At 36.3% G+C, this 22678-nt stretch overlaps 1 pseudogene; it reads left to right on the plus strand.

The window, feature by feature from the left end:
• LOC124229053 (olfactory receptor 5AN1-like) overlaps window positions 1-8790 on the plus strand; it is a 9951-nt pseudogene extending 1161 nt beyond the window's left edge.
• The last annotated feature ends 13888 nt before the right edge of the window (window positions 8791-22678 follow it).

The raw sequence follows: 22678 nt of genomic DNA on the forward strand, positions 1-22678 counted from the left end.
TTTGCCTCTTGGCATCTCCTTCTGGGGGATGAGAATTTCAGCTTTCCCGCACCTCCCTTTCTCCTCTCCAGCTCCCAGCAGAGCTGAATCCGTGTTCGCTGTTGCCGTGAGGAAGGCTGTAGGTGTTATTCATTGCTGGGCCAAGTGGGTTACTGTGATTACAACGGAGGGCACGTGTTGTGTGCCCAGTATTTACAGATGAAATGACCGTGTCTGGGATTTGCTTGACAATAATCTTGGCGGAGGGGTAGGTCAGGATATGGGTCAAACCAAATTGACCATGTGCGCCGATAGTTGTTGAAGGTGGGTGACGGATTCATGAGGGTTTATCATAGTATTCTCTTTTTGCATTTGTGTGACATTTTCTGTAATACAAATATTTTAATAGTTATTTTAGGGAGACCCTCTGTGTTTTAAACCCTCAGTCTTTAGATGTCTGGAAAAATTGCTTCTTGGTCCTCACTTTGGAATGTAATTTACCCAAGTTTTGAACATTAACTGCAGCCCACCCATTTTACACCACAACTCAGCATGCACGCACTACGTTTCATCCATTCTATCGTGACTCCTTTGTGACATTTTGGTGTCTGTGAAGTCAGGATGTGTCTTACAAACGATGGCATTTATATATTAAATATATAATTATATATTAAATATATAAATATTGTATATTTAAGAGGATCCCCAGTTGTGGGCATCTCTCTGGCTGTGAGTGGACAGCCAGTTTCATGGCTTAAATCACCCATCTTGGAGTTCAATGGGGACCACCTGGAAAATTCCTTTGGATAAGAAGTAAGCAATTTCAATCTGTGGCAAGAACCCTGTCTTCCTAAGGGATCTGTGTCAAAATGACAGGGCTAGATTTATAGAAAAAAAGTGGCTTTGCTATTTCGGTAGCCATGTGACATTTCTAGTAGGACCTTTGTGAAGCAAGATTCATGGTCCTCAGTCTCTTTCACTCTTCAACTCTTCCCTCTGTCTCTCTTCTATACCCTCCACTCAGGGCTCTTCCTGGAGTTCTCTTTCTCCTTACCCGAATTCTCTGGACTTCAGTGAAAAGAATGACTTCTACATCAAGATGTCTGTGGTGAGAGGTGGATGTTGAGTTCTAGTTCTCAGTTTCTTAAGTATGATTTTGAGTTCTGTTAGTTGCTGTTTTTCATCTGTAACTTGGGGATGATAGGATCATCTAGAATCCAATGAGACAATGTCTATAAAGCCTAACTCATTGTAAAAGTTAATAATTGAACACTAAATCAAAAGTATCAATTTGCTGAATTTCAAGGGTATTAGCTGAGATAAAGCATACTTACATATGTTTCCCAACTTTATCCAGTCCATGAATATTTTTAATTAATTTTCCCTGTGTATTCTGCTTTTATATAATAAATAATTAATTTGATTTTCATTTCAGTACATAGCTTTGATTCAGAACAGCCAAGCTGGTCATTTCATAGCAATATGTCAAAGTACTCATGTACAATTCTATTGGTCTTTTGAAATACTTTAAAGACCTGTCCATTGTCATCTTTGAAGACTATAGGGATCTGGAGACACTAAGGTGGGTGACACAGATGTCAGAGATACCCCACTCCAAGCACAGGTAATGTTGATCTAACTGTTCCTTTTACCCTTCTTTTACTACATTGTTCTTCTTCATTCAGCAACATTCCCGGCTTTCTTAACCTGATTTTGTACCCTGCACAAACTTGTATCCTTAGTAGGTCAGATTTAGAAAGTGATTGATTAGCTGTATCCCCACAGTAATATCTCCAACCAAAATTTACTTCAGTAAGCTTTTCTTTTACAAACTGTCTTGGGAGATGGTGAACACACGCAAAAAGTTAATCAGAGAGAGTGAGTATATTCATATTTTTTTCTTTTCCTGTAGCTTATCAAATGTTTACAAAATAAATTTTTAGGATGAATTTTCTCACAAATAAGTAAAACAATCCTCAACTCCTTACTTTTTTTATGGGAATGATGAGTTACATAGAATACATTTAGTTATGACTGCCTTGTTACCTGAATGTAAGAAGAAAATGAAGAATTTTAGTGGAATTGACTCATGAAAAGCTTGATGTATTTTCACTGATTCTATCAATTATGTTGTTGTTTCAGGGATGTTGTGCATGAGAGTTTGCATTTTCAAAATATTTTCATTGAATGTAATTCATCTTGGATATAATGTCTGATAAATTATATTGACAGCACTGTATTCCAAGAGTAAAGAGAAAGATTTCAACATTCATAAAACCATAATTGAAATGAAACAAAAAAAGATATTATTAGTTTCACCTCCAAAACTGGGTGAAAGAACCATTCACTAACATATTCAACATATATTTGTTGAGTTATGTAAATATTAGTATGTGAGATGTTAATCATTAAATAAGAAAACATCTCCACTAGTCTATGTTTTACATATAATGAGTATCATCAGCTCATGAGGAACTGGTGGTGGAAGAAGGTAAAAATTGGCATCACGAGTTTACAGTCCACCTGAATGGGAGACAGTGGAAAAATACAAGATAGAAATAAATACAATCATTTATTAACAATATTCTTGAGTCTAAGCTTAATGGCCATTTAATTTAGGAAATGATTTTATGAAGAGCTCCTTGATACTTCAGTATTCTGCCTTATTTTTCTTTCACAGAGAGGGATGATAATTGCCAACATTTATTGAGTCCTTACTGTTTTAAGCCCTTTGTGTCATTCAATTCCTGCAGCAACCATATGACGTGGTATATTAGCCCCATCTATAGACGCTTCAACTGAAGCACAGAGAGTTTAATAACTTTCTAAGGGTTACACAGCCACTAAGTAAATGTCAAGATAGTCTGAAAGTCTATTCTTTCTGTCATTGTCCCTCTTTCATTCTCTCTCCACCGTCTTCCTTCTCCCTTTCCCTCCCCCTCTTTCCCTCTCTCTGGGCTATTAAGGATTTCTATATCTTAATAACTTTTGTATAAAGAATAAAATCAAAATCATACCACTTATTACTTATGGCAATTATAATTGGTTCATGTGAGTGTGTATGTGTGTGTGAGAGAGAGAGAGAGAGTGAGAGAGAGACAGAGAAAGAAAAGGAGAGAGAGAGAGAGAGATTGATTATATAAAGTAATTTTTTTCCTCCAGAAAGGTAAACTACTTTGTGCTAACATCAATAGTGTATGTGAGTGCCCGTCCCTTATTGACTTATGTTTTTTATATTAAAGGCATTGCCACATTGGCTTTTTTATATTTTGTGACTATGTTTCCCAGTTTATCAATTGTATTTCAGAAGCGTTTTATATAAGTGGAGTTTTCAGCCATAACCAAACTTAAATCGTTGTATTACACTCTTCTCATATAGTTCCTGGCTTGGTGTTATATTTCAGAAATTTCTTTCCCATTCCAAGATTATATAAATGCATATGTATTTATTCCTCTAATGCCTTTTACTTATAGTGAGCCAGGTCGCATAGACCATTTCAGGCAGAGTTTCTATCAATTTAAAATACTACCTTTATCACATATGAAATTCTTACCAGTATTTACATTTATTTCTTAAATACTATTTGGTCTTTTGACACGTCTATTTTTACAGGAATAGTGAATTATCAATGTTTATAACACTTTTTAATGTCTGAAAGTCCAAGTCCTTTCTGATTATTAATCTTTTCAAAATTTTCTTGGCCATTATCATTGATTTACTCTTCCATCTCAAGGATGGCCAGTTTGGGTATAGAACATAGCCAATAGGTGTTCTCTGTTATGAATCTGTTAGTGAGCTCTAACATGCTAACTGTATCAAAAATAGATGAAATATACCGATGTATTTTGGAAGTGAAATAGTTATTTTGACTCCTTCTTGACATCAAGTCTCATCGTAGCTTCATGCTGGTTACCAATGAACCAAGTGTACACGAACTGAAGCAAACTAAACAGAAAATCATTTCTGTGGTTTGTGTCTTTATGGCTCCAGGTGGTTTGACTTTCCTCGATACTAGGTCTGAATTAACACCTGCCCAGAGGGCATTCCCATTTATGGGTACAGCTACCATTCATGGTTATCTGTAAGCAGTCAATGATAATAATAGCCAACATATACTGAACAATTAATGTGTACCAGATTGTGTGCTGAGCATAGAAAAGAATTTCCTCATATAAACCTCCCATTACCTCCTAGTTCAGTGGCTTTATCTGTCTTCACTTTGTCATGAGTAAGTCATACCTAGTGTGTTTAAACCACTGGGGCTTCATAGAGTGAGAGGGTATTGGAACTAAAACTCTTTTTTGTCCAGTTTTATTGAAATATAATTGATACATAACCTTGTATAAGTTTAAGGTGTAGAATATAATGATCTGATATATGTATAAACATGTAAAATGATTACCACAATAAGATTAATTAACATCCATCATCTCACATGGTTACAGTATTCTTCCTCGTTATGAGAACTTTTGAGATCTACTCTATTAGCAAAATTCAAATATTCAATATAGCATTGTTAACTATAGCCATTGTTTAGTACATTATATTCCAAAAACTGTTTATCTTATGCTGGAAATTTGTTCCTTTTGACCACCTTCACCGAGTTTCCCCAGTTTCCACACCCTGCCTCTGGGAACCACAAATCTGATCTTTGTTTCTATGAGTTTGGTTTTTTTTAGATTCCACATACAGAGAGATCACACAGTATTGGCCTTTCTCTGTCTGACTGATCTTACTTAACATAATGCCCTAGATTGTTGCAAATGCCGGGATTTCCTTATTTTTATGTTTGAATAATATTCCATTATTATACATATTCTTTATGTTATTTTTACATATTTATATGTGTACATATTTATATTATTTGTACGTATATAATATGATTTCTTTATCCATTCATCTGTTGATGGACACGCAGATTGTTTCAATGTGCTGGATATTATAAATAATACTGCAATGAGCATGAGGGTGCAGGTATCCTTTGTGGACAGTGATTTCCTTTCCATTGGGTATATACACAGAGATGGAATTGCTAGAATCATTTGGTAGGTTTATTTTTCATTTTTGAGGATTTACATACTGTTTTCCATAGTGACTGTACCAATGAACATTCTCACAACAGTGCATATGGTTCCCTTTTTTCCACATTCTTGCCAGCAGTTGTCACTACTTGTCTTTTTTGATGATAGCCGTTCCAACAAGTGTAAGTTGATACCTTATCATGGTTTTGATTTGCAATTCCCTGATGATTAGTGACGTTGAGCACATTTTCACATACCTGTTGGCATTTTGGATGTCTTCTTTGAGAAAATATCTACTCAGGTTATACAGAAAAATTTGAATTGGATTATTTATTTTCTTGCTATTGAGTTGTACGATTTCCTTATATACTTTGGATGTTAACCCCTTATCAGATATGTGATTTGCTAATATTTTCTCTCATTCTATTGCTTATCTTTTCATTTTTCTTATCATTTCTTTTTCTGTGAAGAAGCTTTTTAGTTTGATATAGTCCCTCTTGTTTATTTTCAAGTTTTGCTTGTGCTTTAGGTGTAATATCCAAAAATTGATTGCCAATCTATGTCCAGAAGTTTTTCCCTGTGTTTTATTTAGCAGTTTTATTGTTTACAGGTCTTACATTTAAGTCTTTCATTCATTTCGAGTTTATTTTTGTAAGTGGTGTAAGATCAGGGCATTTTTTTCTTATTTTGCGTGTGACTGTCCAGTATCCCCAACACCATTTATTGAAAAGACTGCGTTTTTTCATTGAGTATTTTAGGCTTTCTTGTCAAATGTTAGTTGACTGTATATGCTTGGTTTTATTTCTGAGCTCTTGATTCTGTTCCATTGGTTTATGTATCTGTTTCTAGGCTAGTACCATATTGTTTTGTTTACTAGGCTGTGTAATATAGTTTGAAATCAGGAAATGTAATACCTCTTTGCCAGCTTTACTTTTCTTTCTTGAGAGTGCTTTGTCTGTACAAAGTCTTTTGTGGCCCCATACAAATTTTAGAATTGTTTGTTCTATTTCTGTGAAAAATGCCACTGCAATCCTGATAGAGATTGCATTGAATCTATCAGTGGCTTTGGGTAGTTTGAACATTTTAACAATTCTTCCAATCCATGAACATGGGATACTTTTCCATTTACTTGTGTCTTTTCAAATTTCTTTTGCCAATGCCTTATATTGTTCAGTGAAGAGAACTTTCACCTTCTTGGTTAAATTTATTCTAAATATTTTATTGTTTTTTTGATACTGTTGTAAATGGGATTGTTTTCTTTATTTGTTTTTCCTACAATTTGCTTATTTTCCTATAATGATTATTTTGTATCTGACAACTTTATGAAATTCATTACTTAGATCTAACAGTTTTTTGGTGAAGTTTTTAGGATTTTACATCTATAAAATCATGTCGTCTGCAAATAGACACAATTTCAATACTTTGTTTTCCAATTCTGATGCTTTTTATTATTTTTCTTTGACTTGATTGCACTAGCTAGGACCTGTTACTATGTTGAATAAGAATAGTGAGAGTGGTCACCTTTGCCTTCTTCCTAATCTTTAAAAAATGCTTTCAAGCATTCAGCGTTGAGTATGATGTTAGATATCAGCTTGTCATATGTGGGCTTTATTATGTCGAGTTTAGTTCCTTTCATTCTTAGTTTTTTGAGAATTTTTATCATGAAATGATGCTGTATTTTGTCAAACACTTTTTCTGCATCTATTGAGGATTGTATGATTTTTGTGTATTACATTCTGTTAATGTGACATATCACATTTGTTAATTTGTGTATACTGAACCATCCTTGCATCCTGGGAATGAACGCTACTTGATCATTGTGTGTAATCCTTTTCGTGTGCTGCTGAATTCTATTTGTCAGTACTTTGTTGAGAATTTTTAAATCTGTATTCATCAGGGATATTGAACTGTAGTTTTGGGTTTTTGTAGTGTCCTTATCTGGCTTTTCTATTGGTGCTGGCTTTATAAAATGAGTTTGGAAGTGCTTCTACCTCTTCAAGTTTTTGGAACAGTTTGAGGAGGATTGATGTTAATTGTTCTTTAAATCTTTGGTAGAATTCACCACGAAGCCATCTGGTCCTGTGGTTTTCTTCGTTGAGAGGCTTTGATCACTGATTCAATCTTCTTACTTGTTATTAGTCTGTTCAGATTTTCTATTTCTTCCTGATTCAGTTACTCTAAGTTGTATGTTTCTAGTAGTTTATCTATTTCTTCTAGGTTGTTTATTTGTTGAAGAAACCATAGGACAAGAGGGGTCCTCTTCTTTTGGCACCATGCCAGCAGGGGGAGGCACAATGGGGTCAGAGTGTAGCTGCTCCTCTGCTGTTCTAATGTGGTCTTTCTCATTTTATATGGTCCATGGGGGTGTTTCAGCCTCATCCGCATGTTTAGAATTTTCAGTGATGTCTTATCTATGACATCTATATCTAGTTGTTCTAGTGAGGGTGACTGAAGTCAGTAATGACTTATTGTGCAATCTTGATTATGCCATTCACAATGAAAACTCTAAAGTCTGAACCCTTAACCATAGTATTTTGCTGTTTCCTAAGACACAAAATATCCTAATTTTGAGACAATGTTTGGGGCTAATCGTGATTTGTACTAGCCTCCCTTTGCTATAGTTGTCAGCCAATATTTAAATATCTCTTTTAATTTTCATGAGACCTCGTGAAATAATTGAGAAGCAACAAGCAGGTATTTTTTGACATCTGAGATGAAAAATTGGGGTCGTCCCACCATGACAGTTAAGTATTTCTGCTTCTCCAGGGCTGAATGGAGGGAAAAAATGGAACGTATGAGAATTGTATAATTTCATCTGAATCTTGTCTCTTTTCTGATTTTAGGAGCACTAAGCCTATAATTTAGGGAGGAAATATTATAGATAGCACCCGTTTCATCCTCTTGGGATTCTCATGTTTCCCCAGAATCATAGCAGTGATCCTTGTTGTATTCCTGTTGATCTACATTACAACTCTGACACGGAACCTGTGTCTTATCAGCTTAATAGCGATGGATTTCCACCTCAACACACCCATACACTTCTTCCTCAGTAATCTGTCCTTCATAATTGTCTGCTATGTGACCTCCATAGGCCCCAAGATGTTCTCCGACTTCTTCCAAGAGCTGCAAACTGTCACCTTTGTGGGTTGTGTTATTCAGGACTTCGTCTTTTCAACCATGGTACTGAGTGAGTCTTGTATCCTGCCAGCTATGGCTTATGACTGATATGCTATGCTGCCATTTGTAATCCACTTCTCTTTTCATCCATCACGTCACTGACCCTCTGTGCTTGGATTGTGCTGGGGTCCTACATGGATGAACTCTCTGCTTGTATATCTCAATTGTATGCCATGCGTCTTCTTCACTTTTGTGGGGCTGATGTCATCCACCACTTCTTCTGTGACGTGATCCAACTGGTAGTCCTGTCCTGCACTAACACTTTCTTTGTACAACTCATGACTGCTGTATTAGCAATGATCTTTGGGATAATAAATGCCTTAGTTATGCTATCCTATGGCTATATTGTCATCTCCATTACAAAGATCACGTTAGCTAAAGGAAGGCCCATGGCTTTCAACACTTGGGCTTCATTTGACAGCAATGACCATCTTCTATACCTCAAGTATCTTTGTCTATTTCAGTTCCAGCTTTGGCAGTTCCTCCAGGTTTGGCAGATTTGTCTTGGTCTTCTACACTGTAGTGATTCCCATGTTGAATCCCTTGATTTACATCTGAGGACAGAGAAAAGATGCCTTGAAGAGGTAGCAAAAGCAAAGAGAGTATTGCTGAAGTCACAGATTATGAGATTTCTGACCACTTTCTCCTGTCAGAATCACCTTAACTTCCATAATATGCACATAAACGCACTATAACAAAATTCATACTGACTTTGGACAAAGAAGGCGTAATTTAACACAGATAATATGCCAAAATGGGCAAATAACTGACTCGGCATCATGCAAACACAATATCTTTAAGTCCTGGGAATGCACTACTTCCATCCTACATGAGCAGTGGCCTTGTCATTTATTAATCTCTCTGCAAGTATTTTTGAAACATCAAGGTTTAGAATCTTGTTCCTTTCTGCTTCTGAGATTGAGCCCTGGTCAAGTGCAGGACCTATGACCTTAAAGAAGAGATAACTGAGAGAGGCCCCCAGGAGTGTAGAAACCTTGGCTCCCAAATATTTTTTCTGAGGAAGATTAGCCCTGAGATAACTACTGCCAATCCTCCTCTTTTTGCTGAGGAAGACTGGCCCTGAGGTAACATCCATGCCCATCTTCCTCTGCTTTTTATACGTGGGACGCCTATCACAGCATGGCTTTTGCCAAGCAGTGCCATATCCGCACCCGAGATCTGAACCAGCAAACCAAGGCCACCAAAACGGAACATGCAGGCTTAACCACTGCGCCACCAGGCCAGCCCCTCTCCCAAATATTTTGATGCAGCATAATCCAGGCACGTTTGTGACCCATATTTGTTCTGTGTTTCTGACCAGAATGGGAATGAACAGAGAGAGGAGATGTTCCTTTGGACCGAAACAAAGGGTCACAATTGGCCTGGTTTTGCCTCCTGGAAACACCAGTCTGAGGTAGTTAATGTTTTTCTAAGTCCTCTTTCAATGTCAATCATATAAGAAGTTTTTGTTTACATTCCAGTCTCCACCAGCTGTGGTCTAAGAAAGGAGGAGCTGAACTGAATCATAAAATGAATGGAAGCAAGTATCTGGTCTCTTCAGTGCCACTTATTTATGAGTGTATTTTTTGAATCTAGTGTCCAGTGGGGATTTCTGATGAGAAATGATATTCAAAATCCATGTCACAGCCAATAGCAACTTCTGATACTGTGGGATTCAAACCTCTCTTTCTCTCCAATTAAATCTGGAAAATTTACCCTCGGTTGACATAGCTGATGGGATCACACTACCAAGTCACTTCTGATAGTTCAAGCATCTGAACAGGTTTGTTGTGAGAAGACTTGTGTGAGAGTTCATTGTAATAATAAAGTTACTGAATATTCAATATAGCAGGGAAAAAAATAAATATGGAAATCTAGTATACGTTCTTTCCTATTGTTTATGTTCAACATTTTATGTCCTAGAGATTTATGGTTGTTTGGGGTGGTATAGTGGATGGAGAAGAATAATTTGAATTACTCTAATGCTCATATTTTCCAGGTAACTTCAAGGGTCAGGAAAGGAAATAGATAGTGGGATAGACAGGGCTCTCCACTCTGACCAGTTTCCACTATCTGAAGTAGGATTTAAAGTTGTGGTCCTTATGGTGTGTTTTAAAAACAGAAAAGGACATGCGGCAACAATGACTGAGCAAAATTGCTCAGACTTGAACAAACTAATGTAAAACAAACATCATTATATTTTCATACTATCCTTGGAGATTCATGGGCTTCTTTTTTTTTCTTATTTATTTATGTTTTTATCAAGGTAACATTGATTTATAATATCATGTCAATTTCAGGTGTACATGTTGTATTTTCATTTCTATGTAGACTAAATCGTGTTTACCACCTGAAGACTAATTACCATCTGTCACTATATACTGGTGTCCTTTTACTCTTTTCACCTTACCCTCACACCCAGTCCTCTCTAGTAACCACTCATCTAATCCTAATGTCTATGTGTTTGCTTGTTGTTGTTATCATCTTTAATTCTACTTATGAGTGAAATCATATGGTATTTAGTTTTCTCTCTCTGACTTACTTCACTTAGATAATACCCGCAATATCCACCCATATTGTCGCAAATGGCTAGATTCTCATCTTTTTTATGGTTGAGTAGTATTCCATTGTGTACATAGATCACATCTTCTTTATCCATTCATCCATGGATGGGCACTTGGGGTGCTTTGAGATCTTGGCTATTGTGAATAATGCTGCATGAACATAGGATTGCATAAAATTTTTTAATTATTAACTTCATGTTCTTTGAATAACCAGGAGTGGAATAGCTGAATCATATGGTGTTTCTGTTTTTAAGTTTTTGGCAAATCTCCATACTATTTTCCATAGTGGCTGCACCAGTTTACATTCCTACCAGCAGTGCATGAGTGTTCCCTTTTCTCCACATCCTCTCCAATGCTTGTCATTGCTTGTCTTGTTAGTTATAGCCATTCTGAATGGTGTGAGGTGATATCTCATTGTAGTTTTGATTTGAATTTCCCTAATAATTAGAGATGTTGAACACCTTTTCATGTGCCTGTTGTCCATCTGTGTATCTTCTTTGGAAAAATATGTGTTCATATCCTCTGCTCAGTTTTTGATGGGGTTATTCACTATTTTTCCTTTTTAGCTGTATGAATTCTTTATGTGTTTTGGAAATTAACCCATTGTTGTAAATATGATTTGCAAATATTTTCTCCCAGTTGCTGGGTTATTGTTTTTCATTTCTAGATGGTTTCCTTTGCCTTGCAGAAGCTTTTTAGTCTGATTAGGCTCATTTGTTTATTTTTTCTTGTTTCCCTTGCCTGATGAGACATAGTACTCAAAAAGAAACTTCTAATTCCAACATCAAAGAGCATACTGCCTGTATTATTTTCTAGGATTTTTATGGTTTCAGGTCTTACAAGCTTTTAGTAGTACATGCCTTTAATCCATTGTGAGTTAATTTTTGTGTATGGTGTAAAATGATGGTCTACTTTCATTCTTTGTGTGTAGCTGGCTTGTTTTCTCTACACCATTTATTGAAGAGACTCCCCTTTCTCCATTCTATGTTCTTGGCTCTTTTTTGAAGATTTGCTTTCCATATATGCGTGGTTATGTTTCTGGGCTCTCAATCTATTCCATTAATCTGTGTGTCTGTTTGTGTGTCAGTGCTATGCTGTTTTGATTACTATAGCTTCATAGTAATTTTGAACTCAGGGAGTATAATACCTCCAACTTTGTTCTTTTTCCTCAGGATTTATTTGGCTATTCAGAGTCCTTTGCTTTTCCATATAAATCTTAGAATTTTTTGGTAATATTTCCACCACTACTGTCATTTGGATTTCTGATTGAGATTACATTGAATCTGTAGGTTGCTTTAGGTAATAAAGACATTTAAACTATGTTTATTCTTCCACTCTGTGAGCATGGAATACCTTTCCATTGCTTTACCTCCTTCAATTTCTTTCAATAATGTTTTATGGTTTTCAGTGTACAGGTCTTTCATCTCCTTGGTTAAATTTATTCCTAGATATTTTATTCTTTTTATTGCAGTTGTAATTGGAATTGTATTCTTGGTTCTTTTTCTGCTAGCTTGCTGTTAGTGTAGAGATGTGTGACTAATTTTTATGTGTTGATTTGGTACTGTGCAACTTTGCTATATTTGTTGAATTTTTATTATAGTTTATGGTGGGTTCTTAATGGTTTTATATATATAGAATTATGTCATCAGAAAAAAGTGACAGTTTCACCTCTTCCTTTCCAATTTGGATCCATTTTATTTCTTTTTCTTGCCTAATTGCTCTGGCTCAAAATTCCAGTAATATGCTGAATAAGAGTGATGAGAGTGAGCATCCTTGTCTTGTTCCTGTTCTCAGAGGAAGAGCTTTCATTCATTTTTTCACTGTTGAGTATGATGTTGACTGTGGGTTTGTCATATATGGCCTTTAGTACGTTGATGTACTTTCCTTCTATACCCATTGTTTTCAGAATTTTTAATCATAAAGGGATGTTGGATCTTGTCAAATGTTTTCTCTACATGTATTGAGATGATCATGTGATTTTTAGTCTTCATTTTGTTAATGTGGTGTATCATATTGATTGGTTTGTGGAATTAGAACCAATCCTGCATCCCCAGAATACAACACTTGATTGTTGTATATGATCCTTTTAATGTATTTTGTATTCAGTTAGCTAATATTTTGTTGTTGATTCTTGCATTTATGTTCATCATTAATACTGGACTGTAATATTCCTCTTTTGCTTTTGTCTGGTTTTGGTATCGAGGTAATTTTGGAATCATAAAATGAATTAGGAAACACCTTGTCCTATTAAATTTTTTGGAAGAGTTGAGAAGGATAGGTATTAAATCTTCTTTGAATGTTTGGTAGAATTCACCGAGAAGGCATCTGGTCCTGGGCTTTTGTTTTTGGGAGGTTTTTGCTTACTGTTTCAATCTCCTTACTTGTGATTGGTCTATTAAGATTTTCTATTTCTTCTTGACTCAGTGTTGAGAAATTATATGACTCTGAGAATTTATCCTTTTCTTCTAGGTTATCCAATTTTTTAGCATATATATTTGCATAGTATTCTCTTATAATCCTTTGAATTTTTGTGGTGTCCATTGTGATTTCTCGTCTTTCATTTCTGATTTTATTTGAGTCTTCTCCATATCTTTTCTTAGTGAGGCTGGCTAAGGGTTTGTCAATTTTGTTTATCTTCTCAGAGAACCAGCTCTTAGTTTTATTGATTCTTTCTATTGTTTTTTCAGTCTATATTTTGTTTATTTCTGTTCTGATTTTTATTATTTCCTTCCTTCTACTGACTTTGGGCTTTATTTGTTCTTATTTTTTTAGTTCTTTTAGGTATAGAATAAAATTGCTTATTTGAAATGTTTCTTGTTTGTTCAGGTAGGCCCGTGTTGCTATAAAGTTCCCTCTTAGTACAGCTTTTGCTGCATAACATAAGTTTTGGTATATTGTGTTTTCATTTTCATTTGTCTCCAGGTATTTGCTGATTTCTCCTTTGATTTCTTCATTGATTCAATAGTTTTTCAGTAACAAGTCGTGTAGTCTCCACATATTTATGATTTTGCCAGCATTCTTCTTGCAGTTTATTTCTAGTTTCATACAACTGTAGTTGGGAAAGACGCTTGAGATGATTTGGATCTTCTTAAATTTATTGAAGGTTCTTTTGTTTCCAAAAATATGGCCTATCTTTAAGAATGTTCCATGTGCACTTCAGAAGAATATGTATTCTGCTGTTTTTGGGTGGAAGGTTCTCTCTCTATATATATCTATTAAGTCCACCTGGTCTAGTGTTTCATTTAAGACCACTGTTTCCTTGTTGACATTCTTTCTGGATGATCTATCCATTGACATAAGTGGAGTGTTATGGTCTCTTACAATTATTGCATTGCTTTCAATTTATCCCTTTCGGTCTGTTAATAGTTGCTTCATATACTTTGGTGCTTCTATGTTAGGTACATATATATTAATAAGAGTTGTGTCTTCTTTATTTTTTCTACTTTATCTCCCCAAATCCCCCCAGTATATAGTTGTATATCTTAGTTGCAGGTCCTGCTAGTTGTGGCATGTGGGATGCCACCTCAACGTGACCTAATGAATGGTGCCATGTCCACGCCCAGGATCCAAACTGGTGAAATCCTGGGCTGCTGCAGTGGAGCGTGTGAACCTAACCACTCAGCCACAGGGCTGGCCACCATGTTGTTTCTTCTTGGTGAAATGTCCCTTTTATCATTACTTGTGTCCATCTTTGCCTCTTATTATCTTTTTTGTCTTAGAGTCTGTTTTGTCTTGTATAAGTATGACTACACCTACTTTCTTTAGCTTGCCATTTCTTTAGAGTATCATCTTCCATCCCGTCACTCTGAGCCTATGTTTTTCTTTAGAGCAGAGATGTGCTTCCTGAAGATAGTGTATTGTTAGGTCTTGTTTTTTAACCCATCCAGCCACTCTGTGCCTTTTGATTGGTGAATTCAATCCTTTTCATTTAGAGTGATTATTGATATATGAGGGTGCTAAACTGTTATTTTATCATTTGTTTTTCCATTCTTTCTTTTCCTTTTATTTCTGTCTGCCATTTCAGTTTGGTGATTCTCCGTGATGTTTTTCTCAATTTTCTCTTTATTTATGATTTGAGACTCTGCTCTGGTTTTCTGTTTTGTCATTACCATAATATTTGTATAAAAGATCTAGTAAATTACATAGTACTCTTTCTAATACCCTCTTATATCTATTAGCCTATGCAGGTTCTGTCCTTTTACTCTTTCCTTTCTATGTTTTTGTTGTCACAAACTATCCTTTCTAGGGTTGTGAGTTTGTGACCAAATTGAAGTGGTTGTAGTTATTTTTGATGCTTTCTTTCCTTTAGCCTTTATGTTATAGTTAGGTTTTTACTAACCTATTCTCATATACAGATGCAATTTTCTGATTTTTTCTGTCTGTCTATCTCCTTTCTCAAAGCTTTGTGGAACTTTGCATTTTCTTTCAGGTAGGATGGCTCCTTTCAACATTTCTTGTAAGGCAGGTTAATGTTGATGAACTTCTATAGCTTTTATTTGTCTGGGAAAGCTTTTACTTTTCTTTCATATCTGAAGGATAATTTTTCTAGATAGAGTATTCTTGGCTGATAGTTTTTCCTTCAGTACTTTAAATATTCATTCGACTCTCCTAGCCTGTAGAGTTTGTGCTGAGAAATCTGCTGAAAGCATAATTTGGGGTCCTTTGTACGTTATTTTCTTCTCTCTTGCTGCCCTTACTATTTTTTGTTTATCTTTGGCTATTGATAGTTTTAGTATTATATGCCTTGGAGAAGGCGTTTTTGCCCTGAGGCATTTAGGAGTTCTATTATCTTCATGTATTTGCATGTCTAGTTCTTCCTCAGGTTTGGGAAGTTCTCAGCTATTATTTCTTTGAATAAGCTCTCTTCTCCTTTCTTCCTTTCTTCTCTTCCTGGGATACCTACTATGCTTTTTACTTTTCCTAATAGAATTAGATATTTCTCAAAGAATTTCTTCATGGTAAAAAAATCTTAATTCCCCCTCCTCTTCCATATGAATCATTTATAGGTTTCTATCTTTGAGCTCACTAATTCTCTCCTCCATACATTCTGCTCTAATTTTAATGCTTTCTAAATTATTTTTCATTGCATTGTGCTTTTCATTTTGAGAATTTCTCTTTGATTTTTTTTTTTAAATTTCATTCTCTTTGGCGAAGTACTTCTTCTGTACATTAATTTCATTCCTGAGTTTATTCAACTGTTTTTCTGAGTGTTCTTGTAATTCACTGAATTTCTTTATAAATACTATTTTGAATTCTCTGTCAGTTAGATTGTAATACACTGTGACTTCAAGTTTGGTTTCTGGAGAGTTGCTATTCTCTTTCTGTAGTGCAATGCTACTGTTGTTCTTCATAGCATTTCATGAATTGATCCTCTGCTGGCACATTTGTGGTAGTAATTACATTTCTTATTTAGGTACAGCTTTGGTTATTTTGCTTCTGTGATGCCTCTGGTTCTATTCGAGAGCCTTCACTTTTCATCCTCTACTGCCTCTGCTAGAGGAGTAAATCAGTGCCCTACTTGTGCCACTTGAGCCTAAGAGGTTTCTGGTGACTTGTGCTTACTACAACACTGCAGTCTCAGGTGTCACCACAGGGGTCACCAGTCTGTGAGCACTTCTGCTGCTTCTTGGGTCGCCTAGGTCTCATGTTCTTCCATTGACTATCCATGGGCTCTCCATGGACTAGGACACTGCTTTTCCATGCACCATCTGCACTGCTGCTCCTAGGTTGTCTGAAGCTGCTGGTTGCACTGCTGCCGGGGGTGCTGGATTCATGGGAGTTGTTGCTGCTGGAGGTTCAGGGAACCAGGGATTTGTAAACATTGTCTGCTCTGGTGGAATTGTTGTCAGTGTTGCTGTCACTCAGGGCTGGTATACAGTTTTGCTGTGGTTCCTAAAGCTTCTGATCACAGGTTCCACTTAGCACTACTGGAGGGTAGCAGGGCCTCTGGTCTTGTGCTAACCAGTGAGTTTTGAAAACTGAGGTCAGGGCGCCCCACCCCACCCAGAAAAACCTGAATTTTGTATATTGTCTCCACTTTGGAAAGACCTGACCATGCCAGGGTAGGGACATGGGGTGCACATGGTGGATCCCTTGGGAGATAGGAAGGGGGCAAGTCGCACCTGCTTTTTCTGCCCTGAAGTAACCACTTGCAGGCATGTGGACCAGATTTATGGGGGGCAGTCAGGAATGCCTGCTTTTCTGTCCTCTTGCTACATCCACTTGCAGTCCCATGAGCTGTGGCACTTGCTGTTTCTGCTTCTGCTGCATCCACTCACCGTCATACAAGTCACAGCAACTACTGTTTCAACTCCACTCACAGTAGTGAGCTATGGTGGCTGCTGTTTCTGTTCCCACAGTGAATAGTGCCAGGCATATGCACCATTGCAAGGATCCATACCCTGGATTGCTGCCACTGGTGGAGGGGGATGGGGCTGTTCCCCTAGTTTCATTGCCTCCCAGGGATCCAGTCCACCCACCTTCGAATGTATGGGGTGGATGGATGCTTGGATCTCTATGTGTCCTATTGTGCTGTGTAGGGAATCCTCTGTTGGTCATGGATGTCCAATTGGTTGTAGCTTAGAGAGGAGAGACAAAGGGAATAACTCACTCACACAGGGAATAACTCACTCACTCCACCATGCTGCTGATGTCACTGAATTAAATTTACTTTTATTTTACAATTATAATTAGGTGCAACTCACCATTAATTTCTTATCCTTATCCTGAGGAAAAAGAATAAAGCTGGAGGTATACTACTCCCTGGTTTCAAAATACACTACAAAGCCATAGTAACCAAAACAGCATGGTACTGGCACAAAAACACACACAGATCAGTGGAATGGAATTGAGAGCCCAGAAACAAACCCACACATTTACAGACAGCTAATATTAGACAAAGGAGCCAAGAGCATATAATGGAGAAAGGAATCTCTACAATAAATGATGTTGGGAAAACTGGACAGCCACATGCAAAAAGAAGGAAAGTAGACCATTCCCTTACACCGTGCACAAAAATCAACTCAAAATGGATTAAAGGCTTGAGTGTAAGACCCAAAACCATGAAACTTCTAGAAGAAAACATACGAACTATGCTCTTTGGCATCAGTCTTAGCAGCATATTTTCAAGTACCGTGTCTGACCCTGCAAGGGAGACAAAAGAAAAAATGAACAAATGGGACTATATCAAACTAAAAGCTTCTGCACAACAAAGGAAACCATCAATAAAATGAAAAGACAACCTAACAATTGGGAGAAGATATTTGTAGACCATATATCAGATAAGGGGTTAACATCCAAAATATACAAAGAATTCATACATCTCAATAACAAAAAAACCAACGACCCAGTTAAAAAATGCTCAGAAGATCTAAACAGAGATTTCTCCAAAGAAGATATATGGATGGCCAACAGGCACATGAAAAGATGTTCAATATCATTAGCTATCAGAGAAATGCAAATCAAAACTACAATGAGATATCACCTCACTCTCGTCAGAATGGCTATAATTAACAAGACAGGAAACAACAAGTGTTAGAGAGGATGTGGAGGAAAGGGAACACTTGTTCACTGCTGGTGGGAGTGTAAACTGGTGCAGCCACTATGAAAAGCAGTATGGAGTATCCTCAGAAAATTAAGAATAGATCTATCATATGATCCAGCTATTCCACTGCTGGGTATTTATCCAAAGAACTTGAAAACACAAATGCGTAGAGATACATGCGCTCTAAGAATTATTTACTATTAGTTGCAAGTTTGTAGTCTTAAACAATACCTCTCTTGTTCCCCTACCCCCAAGCCCCTAGTAATCACTACTTTACTCTCTGTTTTTATGAGTTTGGCTTTTTTAGATTCCACATATAAGTGATATCATACAGTATTTGTCTCTCTGTGTCTGTCTTATCTTACTTAGCATAATGTCCTCAAATCCATCCACGTTGTCTCAAATGGCAGGATGTCCTTCTTTCTCATGACAGAATAATATTACATTATATATGTATATTATGTATACACACACATGCACACACCACGCCAGCACTGTAAATCAGAAGCTTACATTCAGCAAAGTTCCTGAAAGTGTGTAACAAAAAATAAAATGAATAATTCTTGTGGCAGGTAAGTTCTCATAGGGTTCTTCTGAGAGAAATATGGTTATCATTACTATTGAATTTTTAGGCTATATTATATTGTAATAACACATATTATATTTTTTGTTTTAAAAAGAATAGGCCTTTTACAGTAAAATTAATCAACATTTTGATTCAATTAGGCTTAATTTTCAGATCAATTAAAATCTAAAAGCAAAATTATTTATTTTGGATTTTATTCATAGAATACAGAATTTCTCAGCTTTTCAGTCAACTATGACAAATTGCAATTTAATTTTTAAAAATTATGGTCTAATTATAGTTTTGGAAAGAAAGTAAAATATGGTTTTATCATATATTAAATATACATATGTATACATATATACATCATTCAATGTAAGGCCTTGGGAACATTAAAAAATGTGGTTGTGAGTAATCAACAGGTTATAGACATTAGTAAGACAACAGTGTAAGCTAATTACATTTCTATGACTAGAGGTGATAAAAGAAATTAGGATGAAAATGAATTTGGTGAAAAACATATAAACACCTGTTTGTTTCTTTACCTTCCACATATGAGTGAAACCATATGATATTTGTCTTTCTCTGTCTGAGAACAGAGTAGTGGGAAGTGGGGGGAGGGTAAAAGGGGTAAAGGGGCACACGGGTATGGTGACGGATGGAAACTAGACTATTGGTGGTGAACACAATGCACTCCATACAGAAACTGGAATATAATAATGTATACCTGAAATTTGCACAATGTTAAAAGCCAATATGACCTCAAAAATTTATAAAAATTAAAAAACAAAAATATATAAACATACAAAAATAGTTTCATTTCAAAGGTAACAAAGGGAAATTAAAACAATTTTTCTACCTAATGAAATATGAGTAAAAAAACAAATGTGATAATAATTTAAATATATATATATTTCAGAATACTAGAGAAAATACAAGCAACGGTATATAGTAACTTACTACTAGTGAAAATATAAAATTATCTAAGATATTTGAAAATATAGTTGTGATATGTGGTTAAACATCATGGGCTGAATCCATACATTTGTCTTTATTACTTCTTGGAGCTGACCTAAAATGACAATAAAAGTTAAAAAAAACTACAAAATCACCAAAATATGGATAACAGGAGAAACAACAACAAAAGTTGGACCCTGGACAGCAAATGTATGAAGAATAACCAACTCAGACTCAAAAAATAGGATGCTACAGGTCCTGGCTAGAGTGGGGTTGAAAGGCTAATAAGAAGCAAGTTGATTCCCACTGAAAATTCCCCCAAAGATCAGAAATTGAAAGCACTAGGCACCTGCATAGTGGGAGGGGCTTAAAACTGGAGATTTGGTTGGAAAATCTATCAAGAACAACTAGACTCCTAGGCTAGCTGCTACCCTCCTTTACCATCCAGGAAACTCCTGCCCTGCTACCCCCATCATCCCTCCCTTTCTCTAATGGAAGACTGGAAGTTTGTTCTCTGGAAAACTGAACCAGGAAGTATGGGCTTAGGGTCATCTGACATATCTAAGGGGGAAGGCTAAAAACTGAGGAATTAAAATATCTACCTAGTGAAAAGGGAGATTCTCTCTGCTTCAGCCCTCCCTCTACCACACACCTAATTCACTCATTTAACCTTTAGAACACTCCCAGCTGGGTTGATTTCTCCTGAGCAGGAGACTGGAGAATTCCTACATGGACAAAAACCTCCTTAAAAGACAATAACTGCTGCTGCTTACATCAGGGGTCCATCAGAACAATTGTGAAGTCCTCTGCAGTTTGCTTAGCAGAAAGCCCAGCAGATGACAATCTTTAGCCATAAACACCAAGCTTCTAGTGGTGCTTTCTATTGCTTCACTCTGCAAAGAAAGGACAGCCAGGAATCACCAGACAGAGGCCCTAAAATAAAGGGGAAAATAAAAGAAAAAGAACTTGGATGACAAAAATATACTTCATGGAGCATTAGCATGTGTAAAATGATAAAACCTCAAAATTAATACACTAAATTTAAGAAGACATTGTGTCCTTAAAAGAAGACATTGTATCCTTATACTGCTACACACAGAGTATGAATGTGGATGGAAATAGAATTTTTTTCCATTCTAAGTCAGTTAAAATTAATATTTATTAGATTGATAGTTAAATTTAAAAAATTAGTGGTTTACTCATTTATTTCTGTCTGGCATTCCTAATTATCCTTTCTCTGAGGAGTATATTGAAATATATATACATTTTTTTAATGTATAATTTTTTAAGAGGAGGATGTTTATGCAGTTTTCAGAGATCGTTGTTTAAGTAGATTAGTCCCAACTCTGGGTTTCAGGGTTGAACCCTGATTGGTTTTAGAAAATCAGAAAATATCCAATAGCTATTGCAACTAGCTCAGTGTAGAGGTGAAGGATGTGAACAATTCAAAGCCCGTAAGATGCAAGGAGTTGTTTGCTGGTGCTTCTGGGAGCGAAAATCTTTTTCTCTTCCGTGAAAGCTATCAAGAGAGATACTCTTCTTTTGGATGATGTGAAGCGAGATAGTGAGATTTAGACCTTGAGAAGTTTTGCTACCAAAAAGGAAGTTATCTATAGGATGGAACAATTAGTGTCCAAGGCATATTAAAAAAAAGAGAAGAAAGTAGAGATTTGTAATATTGTTTGAGCCCCTGACTCAAATTTTCTCTGAGTACAGTTTTACGAGCTAATAGATTCACTTGATTGTTTTGACCAGTTTCAGTTCTCTATTTCTGTCATTAAAAATGATTCTTGATTCTGAAAATAGTTTTGTAATATATACCAAGAATCACAAAAATGTGACTCCTTTTGAGTAAATAGTCTCCATACTTAGTGCATTAATTATTTATTATTGTGCAATAAATTACTACAAAACTTTGTGACTTCAAATAAAAATAGTTATTTATTACCTTATACAGCTTCTGCAGGTCAGGAATTCAGGGGCAACGTGGCTGTGTGATTCTGGCTCAGGTGGTCTCGTGAGATTGCATTCAAGTAGTTGATCAAGCAGTAGGTCAGAGTCCTCTGAAGCTAGGTGAAGGTGGGAGGATCCACTTCCAAAATAGATCTCTCATACAGCGGGCAAGTTGCTGCTGGCTGCTGGCAGAAGGCCGATATTCATGCTTACATTCACCAACTCTATTAAACGTAGGAGAGTTCTACACAAGCCCAGGAATTCCAGGAGGCCAGGGTCAAGGGGACCATCTTGGGGGCTGTCAATCACACTCAGATGTTAGAAATGCTTCAGAGTAAATATATTCAAAAATAATCATTAAAAATTTGGAAACAACTTAGATACCATATTAAGAAAATGGTTAAATACATTATTATATAGGTAATTGGTCTATTATTATAAACATGGCGTAAAATAGTACTTACAGTACACGGATGAGGCTTGACAATCAATCTACAAATTCAAATAGTCAAGAAACCCAATTTCCATTACACTATTCCTACTGTGAACTCTCCTTATTTTTCCACTGGGGAAAAAACTTAGTCAATTCAAGGGTCATTCCCTCTTTTTCCTACATTTCTGTCTAAGTTCTAGAGGGCTGAATGATGCCAGGGAGCAACAGGACATTTGGTCCTTGACCTCTCTCTATAGCAGCATCTCCTGAAATATCTATTTCCTCAACAGATAGCTTGCAGCCAAATCTCCACAAATAAGTTGCTGCCGAATTCCATTTATCCACATCCTCAAGACCAGTTAGGTCTGATGACTCTGCTACTCACAGCCACTCTTGGTTAAATGGGAATTGTTCGGTTGCTCTCATCCCTGACTGTGGCACAGGAGAGTCTCTAGAGCTCAAGACCTCAGTGTCCAGTGGCTATC

The sequence above is a fragment of the Equus quagga genome, chromosome 17 (genome assembly GCF_021613505.1).
Source record: "Equus quagga isolate Etosha38 chromosome 17, UCLA_HA_Equagga_1.0, whole genome shotgun sequence".
Classification (NCBI taxonomy): domain Eukaryota; kingdom Metazoa; phylum Chordata; class Mammalia; order Perissodactyla; family Equidae; genus Equus; species Equus quagga.